The sequence below is a fragment of the Eucalyptus grandis genome, chromosome 7 (genome assembly GCF_016545825.1).
Source record: "Eucalyptus grandis isolate ANBG69807.140 chromosome 7, ASM1654582v1, whole genome shotgun sequence".
NCBI classification, from domain to species: Eukaryota; Viridiplantae; Streptophyta; class Magnoliopsida; order Myrtales; family Myrtaceae; genus Eucalyptus; species Eucalyptus grandis.
In genome coordinates, this window is record NC_052618.1 from 39,526,440 (window position 1) to 39,541,036 (window position 14,597).

The following is a 14,597-nucleotide window of genomic DNA, read 5'->3' on the forward strand; positions in this document are numbered from 1 at the left end:
CGACGCACGACGGCTGCATGACCGCGGCACGATCATAGATCGTCGCCGTAGGATTGCCGCCCACAGCCCACCGGCCGCGAGCTTGGACTGGAAGGCTATCCAAACTAAAAGAGTTGACCTTGTATTTTCTCGAGTTCACTGCGCCGGTTCCAGTGCTGGGTCTCATTTCTCTGCTAGAACATCTTCGTTGGAGACAACTAGTCCTAAAACCACTCAACCAGCTACCGCCTTCCTTACTTTCTTTAAATCCTCACAATTTCAGCTCCACAGGATTGCCACTATTTAACTTGAATGTTCTGGGAGATTTGACGCTTAATTGCTCGGGATTGCAAGAAATTGAACTCGGGGGACTTTCACAGTTGCTGCACTTATCTTTGCTCGGCTGCGAACTTCGGTGCTTATCCGTACCGTATAGATTAGGGACACTGTATGTACGCCGTTGCCCAAATATGATTGAGATTCGGTCTGAAGGGATGTTGGCATCACTGAAGTCAAGCTTCCTTTTCGTAGATGAAAACCAAACTTAAAACTCTCTCTCTCTCTCTCTCTCTCTCTCTCTCTCTCTCTCTCTCTCTCTCTCTTGAAATGTCATTGCATTACAAGCATGTGCATACTCAACGTGATGAAATGTGGAGTGCTAGTTGGGAGTCAACGCACTTGCGTGAACTCAATATCGATTTGAGCTCGTGAGCATGTGCGTGATGAAATTGGAGTGCTACCGAAGCCTTAGCGCTTCTCCTCCCCACCTCTATCGGTGACTTGGCATCATTCAAGAAGCTGGACCTTTCAATTACTCGAATTGGAAGCCTACCGGAGTTCGTCGGAAAGCTACAGTTTTTGTTAGATCTCTTCCTACAATTCTCGGGAATCGCTGAAATTCCCGGTACAATTCAAGTGTTAGTAAAGCCGCGACATCTTAATCTGGCAAGCGATGAGATTAAACAACTTCAAGACTTCATTGGAGAATTAAATTCACCGTGCCCTCTGAATTTGTCAACTAATGGTTTGCTTAGCTCAAATTCCAGTCGGTGGAACTTACCCAAAGCCATTGGACAGTTGGAGAAACTAGAGGAGCTTTATCTTGGTCGTCGCAAGGAGTTGGAAGGCGATATCCCCATTGAGGTAGGACATCTATCCTCTCTAAGGGTCCTGGATTTATGTTCTACCAAAATCTGTCGAGTTCCGAGAACAATTAACATGCTTTCTTGCCTCTTAACACTTGAGTTAACGAGGTGTGATGAGATTACAGACTTGCCTGAGCTTCCAACGAGTTTAGTCTATTTACATGTTCAATCCGGCGAGCTGCATTTGTTCGACTTTCAAAAGAAGAAGAAGAAGAAGATACGTATTATACGCATCAAAGCCCATTGTGAAGGGTTTTGTATTTCGAGGAACTATTTCTTTTCAAAAATCGTTTTTCTCTTTTTACGCCGGGATCAAGTTCTCAAGTAAAATAAGGTATTTGTAATTTTACAAAATTTTCTACTCTAGTCGGTTTGGTACCCTCCGTGTCCGTATTTGAATCGAGATTTTCACGACAATTGAGAGTCGTCAATGTGTCGAGTGGGTTTATTGTGGCTCGAAGAAAATCGACCACGGGTCATTTGTCCTAAAAAGCTCGAACACTACCCAAGAGCCTAGGTCACACTAAAAGCGTGTCGGAATGAAATTAACCGCCAATCTAAGTTCGATTTCAGAAATTGAAGATTCTATCTTATCAGAGTGGGTATACCGAAGTGTGTGTGCATCAGATAATTCGCCGGCATGGAGTGCCGGGGATAAATTATATTTTGAATCTAGCTCAGAGATTATCAATTTGGCAAAGCTTTCAGAGGGTTCTTTCTTAAGCAGTGTTATAGAAGAGGGTACAGAATTACAGTGGTGAAAAGAAAGTGAAGAAGATTTCAGGCCCAAGTCAGTACAGTAGTCAGTGATTGCGGTTGCCAAGATCAGTGCTAGAGTTATAATAGATCTTGACCAGAGGTTCCTGGTTTTAGCAGATCAGTCAGATAGTTTCCTTTTAATCAGTGCAGAGCAAAGTGTACAGGATTTCAGTCGGTTGGGATGAGATCAGAAATCAGAAAATCGCAAGTCCAAAGTCAACTCAGAAATCGGTGTTTACAGTTGTCAGATCAATGTCAGAGTAAAGGCGCTCGGTAACTGTCGAATTTTTGAATCGTTGAGGTTCAAAGGTTTATTAAGGAGTTGAGAAAAAGAGAACAGATGTGGATGACAGGTTGTCTTATGTGAAAAGCTCAGTTCAGTTGTTGGTTCAGAAAGAGCAGAGTTTGTGTACCAAAATGACCTCCTTAGTCAAAATGGTCGGACAGCACCACGAGACCGAAGGATTAACATGGAGTAGTGAGACTCGATGACACGACAATACCCCCACCTTTCGTTTAAGGATTGGTAAAGGTTTAAATTTCGAGGACGAAATTTTTATAAGAGGGGAAGAGTTGTGACATCCAGATTTTCGGGTTTTAATTCGACTGGATAAATATAGCCGTTTTCGTTCGGTTGAAGCCGTGGATTGTGAAATTGGAATGCAAGTGGGCTATATTGGTAAGGAAAAATACCAATTGGAATGATGAGGTGTTGCATAAATTAATGGGGGTCAATTTGATTTGATTCAAGTGGGATTAAGGTTCAAATTGGAAAGAAAACTTGGCAAAATTCGTATGCCACACTTACCCCCACATTTGGCCTATTTAAAGGCTTCTAGAAGGGGTAGTTTTGGGCTTGAAATGTGGGTGGATGACAGCCATGGTGGCCACGTATGGCTGACCTAGAGAGAGAGAGAGAGTGAGAGAAAAGAAAGAAAATTTGGTTTTCTCTTCTTCTCTTCTCTCTCCCGTCGACACCCTCTCTCCTCTTCTTCTTTTTCGTACCATGGCGTGCGAAGACCAGCGTGCCGGGAAGCAAAGCAGCAGCAGCTTCGCCCGTTGCCGCCTCTCGCCGCCGCCGTCGGACGCCCGCAAGCACTGGAGCTGCTCGTGCACCCGAGCCTGCCGCCGTGCTGCCGTCTGCACATCTCCGCCCCCTCTCCCTCCTCTGGTTCGAACGAAGCAGAAACAGAGACAGCAGCTTGCCGTCGTTACTCCACACCGCCTCATGCCACAAGCCGTCCTCGCCGGCGCATCACTGCTCCGCCGCTCCGTCGTTCATCTCCGCCTCTCCCTCACCCATTCCGGCCCGCCCGTCGGCACCTCTCGTCTTCCCTATTATTCGCTCGGGGTTCCGGATCCGGGAGGACACCGGAGTTGGGGCAGTAGCTGGCGTTGTTGGACCGGAGCTGCCGCACTGCCGCCCGCGCGACGCCGTGCGCTCCGCAGCTGCTCCGCTCAGCTCGGTCTCCCTCTCGCCCACTCGCTGTTCCGCAGCCGCTGTCCAACCCCGTTCCGCCTCTCATTCAGCTCCATTTTGGCCGTACAAGCCACAGTTCAGCCACCTCCGGCCACCGTGCGCCGCCACTTCGACCCGTCGAAGTCCCCTCGCCCTCCACCGGCCTTGTCTAGCTCGAATCAGCCCCGGATCCACCCCTTCCAGCAGCGATCAGTGAGTGCAGAAAGTGGGTATCGCAGAGGGTTTTGGCCCGTTTTGGCCGTTTTCCCGAGCCCGGATGCTCGGCCCGCTTTAAGGAAAGTTGACCCTCGCGTCGAGCCCGTCGTTTTGAGTGAGTTTTACTCACTAATGCCTTCTTAGTTTGCTAATTATACTTAAAGGTTGGTTAGTTTTAATTAAGTGTAATTAGGTTGTTATATTAGAATTGATTAGTGATTATTAGTTAATTACTTTGCATATTAGTTGTGTGATTAGTGTAATTAGATAGAGAATTGCCTGTAGTATTTATTGGATGCTTCTTGGGATTTTTCCGTCCCTTATCGGGTGTTAATTAAGCGATTCGGGCCTAGGTGATATTTTTAGGAATTAAATATTAATTTTCGAAATTAATTATTTAATTATTTATTTCCTAAATTCAACTGGGATGGCCAAAGTGACCGGGATTTTATGCTGATGATCATGGCGTAGTCCGTTTATTTAATTGAGCTTCATATTGTGCTAAATTGAATTTATTGTATTTATTTATTAATTTTCGAAATTAATTATTTAATTATTTATTTTCCGGAAATTCAACTGGGATGGCCAAAGGACCGAATTTCGTGCCGATTGTCGTGGAGCAGTCCGTTTATTTATTTGAGCTTTAATTCGTGTCGAATTGATTTAATGGTGCATTTTTAAGTATGTTATTAAATAATGCAATTTTGGCCTTGTGATTGAGAATTGGTCGGATATCGGTTGTTAGTATTGAAAGTGAGTTGGTAAATCACCTTGAGGATGCACGTGGCCCAGTGAATTGGAATATCACTTGGGAAAGACACGTGGCTCGGTGATTTGATATGTCATCTTGGCGAAAAGATAGCCTTAGAGAATGCACGTGGCTCGGAGACTCGGTATGTCTTCCTGGAGAATGCACGTGGCTCGGTGACATAGTTTGGCATCTTGAGAGGGTCGGGTGGGACCGCAAAGCCACTAGTTCTTGAGAGGGTCGGGTGGGACCGCAAAGCCACTAGTTCTCGAGAGGGTCGGGTGGGACCGCAAAGCCACTAGTTCTTGAGAGGGTCGGGTGGGACCGTAAAGCCACTAGTTCTCAAGAGGTCGGGTGGGACCGTAAAGCCACTAGTTCTCGAGAGGGTCGGGTGGGACCGCAAAGCCACTAGTTCTTGAGAGGGTCGGGTGGGACCGAAAGCCACTAGTTCTCGAGAGGGTCGGGTGGGACCGAAAAGCCACTAGTTCTCGAGAGGGTCGGGTGGGACCGCAAAGCCACTAGTTCTTGAGAGGGTCGGGTGGGACCGTAAAGTCACTAGTTCTCGAGAGGGTCGGGTGGGACCGTAAAGCCACTAAATCCAAGGAATTGCTTGATGTGGGATGAATGACCTAGAAATGATTCGACTAGGTCGATTGATCGATGATTCGATCCGAGTGTGATTTGATGCGATTCATTGCCTTGGTTTGATGTTGTGAATTGAATGATTGAAGGGAGATGATCGTGAGTGGTCTTCCTAATGTGAAATCGACTAAGTCGATTAGATCGATGCTTCGATCTGTGATGTGATTGCTTGCGTGCCTATTCGATCTGTACTAATATGCAGGTGGAATCTGAGGCTAAGGTACGTACTCTAACTCATGTTGTGCATAGGCAGCCCTAAGGTGTATTAGTTTACTAATCGGGTCTTAGGAAGTAGAACTTGCTGAGACGTGGTCTTAGTGGTTATTGAATAACCATTTCAGGACCTGGATGAGGAGCTTGAGGAGCATGAATCTGATGAGGAGATCTCTGTTGAGGAACCCAAAGAGGAGCATGTGGAGGAGGACCCCGAGTATGACATCGAGTACGACTCGGATGAGGATCGAAATCCTATCCTATCTTGTCAGACCTTGTTTGCATGTAAAAAGATGTAGTTGTGAATTTTCAGTAAGAAAAATATATGGCCTGCTTTTCTATCCCATTGCTTTATTGTCTGGGGAATTATAACTGCTTCCGCATGTGCATATATAAATGAAAGGGTCGGCGATATATAGTCCTGGGATATCGCATTTTAAAATCGACCAAAAGTAAGGGATGTGTGCGTGCCTGAGGGTCGGGGCGTGACAATGTCAGCATCACTGAAGTCAAGCTTCCTTTTCGTAGATGAAAACCAAACTTAAAACTCTCTCTCTCTCTCTTGAAATGTCATTGCATTACAAGAATGCTAGACTTGTCTGCAAACTCAACTTTAGAGAGGTTGGCTTTTGATAATTGTGGGAGGTTGAAGGAAATAGACAGCTCCGTTGGGAAGTCAACGCACTTGCGTGAACTCAATATCACCGATTGTGAGCTCATTGAGCATGTGCGTGATGAAATTGGAGTGCTACCGAAGCCTTAGCGCTTCTCTTTGCGTGGGTGCTACAGTGTGAGCATACTCCCCACCTCTATCGGCGACTTGGCATCATTAAAGAAGCTGGACCTTTCAATTACTCGAATTGGAAGCCTACTGGAGTCCGTCGGAAAGTACAGTGTTCGTCAGATCTCTTCCTACAATTCTCGGGAATCGCTGAAATTCCCGGTGCAATTGAAGTGTTAGTAAAGCCGCGACATCTTCATCTGGCAAGCAATGAGATTAAACAACTTCCAGACTTCATTGGAGAATTAAATTCACCGTGCCCTTTGAATTTGTCAACTAATGGTTTGCTTAGCTCAAATTCCAGTCGGTGGAACTTACCCAAAGCCATTGGACAGTTGGAGAAACTAGAGGAGCTTTATCTTGGTCGTCGCAAGGAGTTGGAAGGCGATATCCCCATTGAGGTAGGACATCTTTCCACTCTAAGGGTCCTGGATTTATGTTCTACCAAAATTTGTCGAGTTCCGAGAACAATTAACATGCTTTCTTGCCTTTTAACACTTGCTTAACGAGGTGTGATGAGATTACAGACTTGCCTAAGCTTCCAACGAGTTTAGTCTGTTTACATGTTCAATCCGGCGAGCTGCATTTGTTCGACTTTCAAAAGAAGAAGAAGAAGAAGATACGTATTATACGCATCAAAGCCCATTGCGAAGGGTTTTGTATTTCGAGGAACTATTTCTTTTCAAAAATCATTTTTCTCTTTTTCTGCTTCGGGATCAAGTTCCGAGTAAAATAAGGTATTTGGTAATTATACAAAATTTTCTACTCTAGGAACAGGAAGAGAATAGCAATGAGTTCGGTAAAAATTTATAAATTTTCTCATTTATCTGTTTTTTCTTCTTGCTCATGGACCGCCGCCCGTCGCCGCACGGCCGTCGCACGAATGCCGCACGGCCGTCACACGACGGCCGCGCGATCGTAGATCGTCGCCGCAGGATTGCCGCCCACAGCCCACCAACCGCGGGCTTGGACTAGAAGGCTATCCAAACTAAAAGAGTTGACCTTGTATTTTCTTGAGTTCACTGCGCCGGTTCCTGAGCTGGGTCTCCTTCCTCTGCTAGAACATCTTCGTTGGAGAGGACTAGTCCTGCAACCCCTCAAGCAGCTACCGCCTTCCTTACTTTCTTTAAATCCTCACAATTTCAGCTCCACAAGATCGCCACTATTTAACTCGAATGTTATGGGAGATTTTACGCTTAATTGCTCGGGATTGGAAGAAATTGTACTCGGGGGACTTTCACAGTTGCAGCACTTATCTTTGCTCGGCTGCGAACTTCGGTGCTTATCCATACCGTATAGCTTAGGGACACTATATGTACACCGTTGCCCTAATATGATTGAGATTGGGTCTGTAGGGATGTCAGCATCACTGAAGTCAAGCTTCCTTTTCGTAGATGAAAACCAAACTTAAAACTCTCTCTCTCTCTCTCTCTCTCTCTCTCTCTCTCTCTCTCTCTCTCTCTCTCTCTCTCTCTAAATGTCATTGCATTACAAGAATGCTAGACTTGCCTGCATACTCAACTTTAGAGAGGTTGGCTTTTGATAATTGTGGGAGGTTGAAGGAAATAGACAGCTCCGTTGGGAAGTCAACGCACTTGCGTGAACTCAATATCACCGATTGTGAGCTCATTGAGCATGTGCGTGATGAAATTGGAGTGCTAGCGAAGCCTGAGCGCTTCTCTTTGCGTGGGTGCTACGGTGTGAGCATACTCCCCACCTCTATCGGCGACTTGGCATCATTAAAGAAGCTGGACCTTTCAATTACTCGAATTGAAACCTACCGAGTCCGTCGGAAAGCTACAGTGTTTGTCAGATCTCTTCCTACAATTCTCGGGAATCGCTGAAATTCCCGGTGCAATTGAAGTGTTAGTAAAGCCGCGACATCTTCATCTAGCAAGCGATGAGATTAAACAACTTCCAGACTTCATTGGAGAATTAAATTCACCGTGCCCTCTGAATTTGTCAACTAATGGTTTGCTTAGCTCAAATTCCAGTCAGTGGAACTTGCCCAAAGCCATTGGACAGTTGGAGAAACTATTGCCAGCGGACCTGAAATAGATCAACGATACTTCCTGATTAATAGTGTATATTTCACATATATAAAAAATTAGATATAGTTTGCTCACAAAATAATCATATAAGAAAAAAATAATAAGCAACAAAAGAATTATGTCAGGAATTTTTTTTTTTTTGTGAAAGCCCACTTTAGTGAGCTTCAAGCATAGGGAGACATAGATGAAGCTCCATTATTTGACAAACAGACAAAGAAGGAGCCCCAGTATAGTTTGATACATAAGACACCTGCCATAGATAGGACCTAGAATGTAGGTAAAAATGTACTACTCCAGACAAAACACCACCCAAACCCTGGTACTCTTCTTTCCAAAAGATGCAGATGAAAAATTTCTTAAAGGAAGTTAACAATCATAAACAAACTCGAAGGCACTAATGGTTCTGTAAATTCATATGTTGTTACCAACAAATGCCCTGAAAAGCAAAGCAAATGGGATAGACACAAATTTCACAGACATAGACAGAGATTTCCTACTTTATCCAGGCACGACAGCCCAACTGATCAATATATTTATGTTTGCGTGACATGACCAACTCAAGTATCAATAAGAATTTGGACATCCATTCTAATGATGTGTTTCAATGAGACATTAGTGAAACAAACAAAGAGACCCAAACATGGAGGGGCAGAAAAATCAATAAAGCACATTCCCCATCTACTGTATTCTGTCCGTAAGACTCAGGCATTTCAGCAACCAGATGAAGCAAGAAGCTTACATTTACAGTCTCCCGAGGACCAAATGTATAAAAAAATTTCACCTAAACAACTAATCAATCAAGAAAAAACGGATCCATACATGATTGTAAAACACCAAGATCAATAAACACAGCGGAATTAAAGCGTGTACCTATTTCAACCATTGTTTCACTTGAAGAAAATAGATCAATCTAATAACCAGTGATCTATCGGAATGCTAGATCTTCCTCTCTATAACCTATTTCAGTATAGGAGTTTTCAATGGGATTAAAGCAACTGATAAGTATAACCTACCTTTTTATAGGCTAGAGAGGGGACTTAGCAAACTCTAATCAACAGCGTGTCAATTAGGCCATTCCCATTACAGGCTTCAGTTAAACATAATTGCCTACACTTTGCCGCTCAACTAGGCCCATTATTAATAGATGTCAATACCCAATTCAATCAGATCACTGTAGGGTTCAACAAATATTGGAATATCCATTAACCCGATTATTTAAAATAGAAAATCAATTAATTAATGTAAGCCCATATTATAGGAAATTTTCAACATTCTCTCACTTGGGCTACATTAATTAACTTATTTTATCTTGAAATAGATTTTATATTGAAAATGATACTATCGGGTTAATAACTGAAAATTTTGTTTTATGTGGCCACAACTTTAAAAAATAATATTCCAATAACGATATCTCAAAACCAGTCCAATCATATATAACCTCAGTATAGGATTATGGAGTCAATGTGTTAAGAAAATGCCACAACACAAGACCTTCCATAATCACATATAATAAGTATTATATTTTCATGGATCATGGGCCTAATAGTGTAGTAAGAAATAGTGCCAAAATATGATCGAAATATACACTATTTCTTATCGGTCCTTAATGCAATTTCTTAATAACATAAAACTGCATTAACGCAATTTCTAAACAACATAAAATTGCACAACTATGTCGCAATCCAATATGAGATCTCATAATCAGGGACATCCAATCATTTTTAAACTAAAATTTGTTTAAAGATACTGTTTTATACTTCAATTTCTCAGTCAACAGGAGAAATGATAACAATAGAATCAATAAAAATCATCATTAAAAATAAATGCTTTAATAGACATCATAAAAGCATTATCAATTTGAATATAACTATAATATCTAGAAATACAAAGTATATAACTCCCACTAACAAAAGAAATTAAAAGAATCTAAGACACCCATATTCTTTAAACAAAATGGGTCGTAAACCTTTTTGTTAGAGGATTAGCCAACATAGACTCAATTCTAATATTCTCAACCACAATGTCTTCATTTTTAACCAAGTCCTTAACAGTATAATATTTGATCAAATTAACATTTCAACTATGGTATTGTTGTTGTTTATAGCAAAAGTAACTGTTTGTCATACATAATGCAATAAGATCAATTATGGGCAATAAGTATTTCAACAAAAATAATTAGTACATTATAAACTCCCATTGGGGTACAGTATATAATACACCATTATTTTTCACAACATGAAGTTTATAAAGTAACAACAAGGAAAATTACATATAATTGTCAAGGATCCATCCCATTTGGGCAGACAAATCCTTTAAATCATATATCTCCATAATATCAATATAGAAGGGAATTACATATAATTTTCAAAATATTTATCCCCTTTGGGCAGATAAATATTTTTCAATTATACATCCCCATCTTTTAAATATGGGAATTAAACTTCATGCTATATTCTAAATTAGTATACACAATAACCCCCTTTGGGCGAGTAATTTTATATACTAATTTTTTTTTTTATCAAAAGGGAACTCCAATAATTTATGCCCAAAATTCATCAAACCATATGAAGCACTTTACAACATGTGCTTCCCAAGATCATATTGCATTTATCAAGCAACAATTTTTGCCACGATTTTTTTTTTTAACTCACTACTCTAATTTGTACTCTGAGTGGGAAGAAACGCTCACGTACATTTGAAGGCAGAGAAGAGTTCTTAAAAATCTTCATAACCAAATGACAACCAACTCAAGAAGGTCAACATAATCTAGGTAATTTTACAAGATTCATTCTTTGACCCCATCAAGAAATATGATCACATCAACTACGATTTTTGGCGACTGCCACCACACACATATCGCATAATGCCTTGGCACCCTAAGACCTTACATGCATAGTCGGCAGAATACTTTCCCTCGATCCTGTGACCCGTAATTTTACGCATCGGACATGTACAACCCCAAATAATAATAATAATAATAATAATAATAATAATAATAATAATAACAACGCTGTTAGCGTGGAGAGTGGATGTAGGCTTGGATTAAGCCGAACCACTATAAATCTTGTGTTCTTATTCTCTTCCCTAACTCATTTGTTTTACTCGAAGTTTATTTTATTCAGCATATATTTGCCAAGGTTTAGTTTAAACACCTATTCACCCCCCTCTAGGTGTTCATACTAGCACTCTCAATTGGTATCAGAGCCAAGTGTTCAGTTTATAGAAGTATTTTACTTCAGAGTTAAAGATTCATGGCTAGTATGTTGGCTCCAGGACTGGTTGAAGGGCAAAGCAATACTAGACCGCTTTATTTTGATGGAAAGGAATACAACATATGGAAAAACAAGATGAAAGCATTTCTAAGATCAAAGGATCCTTTGGAATGGGATGTGGTAGACAGAGGAATCATTCCTAAAGCTGCACATGTCTCAGAAAGATGAAAAGAAGCTGTTGAGTCTAGCGAAATGACTCAAGAAGAGAAAACCAAAAGATAAGCTCTTGATGCAAAAATAATTTATTCTTTATATTGTGCATTATCACCTACTGAATATAACAGAATATCTTCTTGTGCTATAGCTAAAGAAGTTTGGGATAGATTACACATCACCTATGAAGGAATTGATCTAGTGAAAGAAACCAGAATCAACATTATGCTCGGTCAATATGAAGCATTTAAAATGAAATCTGAAGAATCTATCACTGATATGTTTAGTTGTTTTACAGAGATCGTGAATGGCTTTGAAAATCAAGGACAATCAATTTCTGATCCCATGAAAGTAAACAAGCTTTTGCGTGGACTCTCCAAGGACTGGAATCACATAAAGACCTCAATAAGGGAGACAAATAATTATGCCACTTTCGGTTGATGAATTGGTTGAGACTCTTCAGTCTTATGAAGTGGAGCGAATCAACGAAGATGAAGATCCTAAAGGTAAGAAATCTATTGCATTATAATCTAATGATGATTCTGATGTCGAGATTTACTTGTCAAAGAAAATGATTCTTTAAAGAAAGAATTTTCAAATATTTCGACAAGATTTTCAAATGGTTCAAAAACATTAGAGCATATCCTTTCTATACAAGTTCCTTACTATAATAAGTCGGGACTTTGTTTCATTAAGGAAAATGATTCTCTAATAGATTTTCCTAAAGTCAAGGAGAGACTTAGAAAAAGACCTTCAAAGGCATTTTACAAAAATCATTTTCAAAAAGTGTTTGTAAAAGCTGTTGGTGGAAATGACGTCAAGTGTTCAAATTGTGGAGATTCGGAACACTTTGAAAAATATTGTCCTAAAGTCTGGAGACCTATTAAGAAAAATTGGGTAAAAACAGCATATTCTACTAACTCTCATGGACCCAAGAAAAAATGAGTACCAAAGAAGAGATGAGTTATTTTTGTAGGATATAAAGAAGAAAGAAGAAAGAGGATTTGGTAAGGAATTTTTTATTCTCAATTTGATTTGGGCAATAATTCTCATTATACTTGATATTTGATATATCTTTGGTTGATTGAGATTTTATAATGATCATATTTTGATTTATTGAAGAAAGAATCGTATAATTTGTTTTTGTGATTTGTGAGTTGAGATTTGATTTAGTACGTGTGATTATTTGAGATAATTCCGATTATTTTGTCTAATTTTATACTTCAGATTTAATCATATTTTGCAAAGTGAAAATCTGTTTTACGTGATGATACAAGATATTCTTAGATATTCAAAGATTTTATTCTCTCTGTTTTTATCGTACTAAGTGAGAATTTATTTTTCAAAATATCATTGTGCATAATATTCTTTCTTTGAATACTTTGTTATGATGAATTAAGAAAGAATATTTGGAGATTATATATTTTGCTCTAACGTCATGGAAGGATCCAAATTAATGGATGCCAAAAAGGGAAATGAGTTGATTGCAGGAAAATTTATTAAGAAATGAATGATCGCAAATCTATGCAAATCATGATGCAATCAGAAATGTATCTCCTGCGAAAATTGGTAATGATTTTATTTTTTCAATGGTATATTTGAAACATATACCATGGGTAAGAGATCATCCCACCTTACAAATTCTTACGTGCATTTATCATGATTTTGGATGATTGTTTATTATATTGCGAATATCTTTTGTTATAAATATAAGGTATTGCAATTTTGGCACGTGATAGAAATATCTATTTTCCTTTTGCAAAATGCATATCTGAAATTTATGCTCAAGGAAATCTCTTTGATCTCGAAAGATATTACTGCATATTCATGGATATTCTTGCTATATTCTTAGAAGATATATTATATCTAGCAAGTTTGATCCGCAAATCAAATGAAGATATTACGTGACATTTTTGCAAAGATGATTATCTATTATACAAGATTTTGCAGGTGACAATAGAATCATCCATATGAATTTTGGAAAGCTTGATCAGAAATTTGTGAAGATTCTATACTATCTTCTGGAGGTTCAAAGATTCTATTTCTTATGCAAAATTTTTGCAAATTATTGAGGAAATCCCTTATGTGTTGTACGAAAGGTTGAGTAGTTCAGAATTTTAATAATTGATAATTTTATATATGCTATTCAACTTATTTATTTGAAGAAATGGCATTATATATTACGTGGATATTATTACAGCTTATTTGTGCAAAAAGTTTGTTAAGTTGATGCAGGTTGAATTCGAGACGAGCTTGATTGAAGAAAATAAATTTTTGCCTCGAATTTCAAAATGCAAGTGATCGTTGCGGATGATGTTGCTACAAAGGAAATACTGGAAATATATTCTGTTCAACATGCACAAGCAACAATTGTTTCTATTCGCAAATATTGTCATGATCACAGGGGGAGAACGTGAATCTAAAAGAAAGGAAAGAAGCGTGATCACCTCAAAAAGGTAATAAATTGACGGGGAGCATTGATCAATTATGGAAAATTCTTTTTGGATTGATCGTGATCTTATTATGAATGAAAGGAAAGGTAAATGTGTCAGAATTTGTTCTAAAAAATCTGGTTAGTACATCTTTTATTACCTTTTGTCATTAACAAATATTTTATTGATATTATCATTTTATTATGACAAAAAGAATAAATGAATTTTATGACGCATCTGTGATTTTTACTGAATATTTGCTGATATATATGATCGAAGTGAGCTATATTGCATATCTTTAATATTCGACTTGCTTTATAAAAGCTGATATTTTGGAATTTGCGTTTCATGCAAAAAAAAATTGTTATCATTCTCTACGTGATACTTTTTCCATTATTATTGCTTTTTGATTATGACAAAAAGGGGGAGAAGATATGAATATGCATATGTGTTGATTGATTGATATTATTTATGGCATAATATTGAGCTGCGATTATTTTTCTATATATTGTTATGCTCAATTTATTTGCTATCTTATATCCTTTGATTTAAATTAATATTTTTAAAAGCATGTTTACAAATATGCATATTCAGAGATTGTTTTGTCATCATCAAAAAGGGAGAGATTGTTAGGGAAATCCCTTACGATGTTTTGAAGATGACAAAATAAATCAAAGATTACTAACATGTTTGATGGTTGAGTAATAGACTATGCAGATGTTAGAACATGTAAATGATATTATCAAA

The 14,597-nt window shown here is 39.1% G+C and overlaps 1 long non-coding RNA gene across 1 annotated transcript; it reads left to right on the forward strand.

Moving 5' to 3' along the window:
- The first annotated feature begins 3,432 nt into the window (after positions 1 to 3,432).
- LOC120296375 lies at positions 3,433 to 5,507 on the forward strand. Its single transcript, XR_005553320.1, has 2 exons — positions 3,433 to 3,673; positions 5,290 to 5,507. It is a non-coding gene; the product is annotated as an uncharacterized LOC120296375 (long non-coding RNA).
- Positions 5,508 to 14,597: the final 9,090 nt, after the last annotated feature.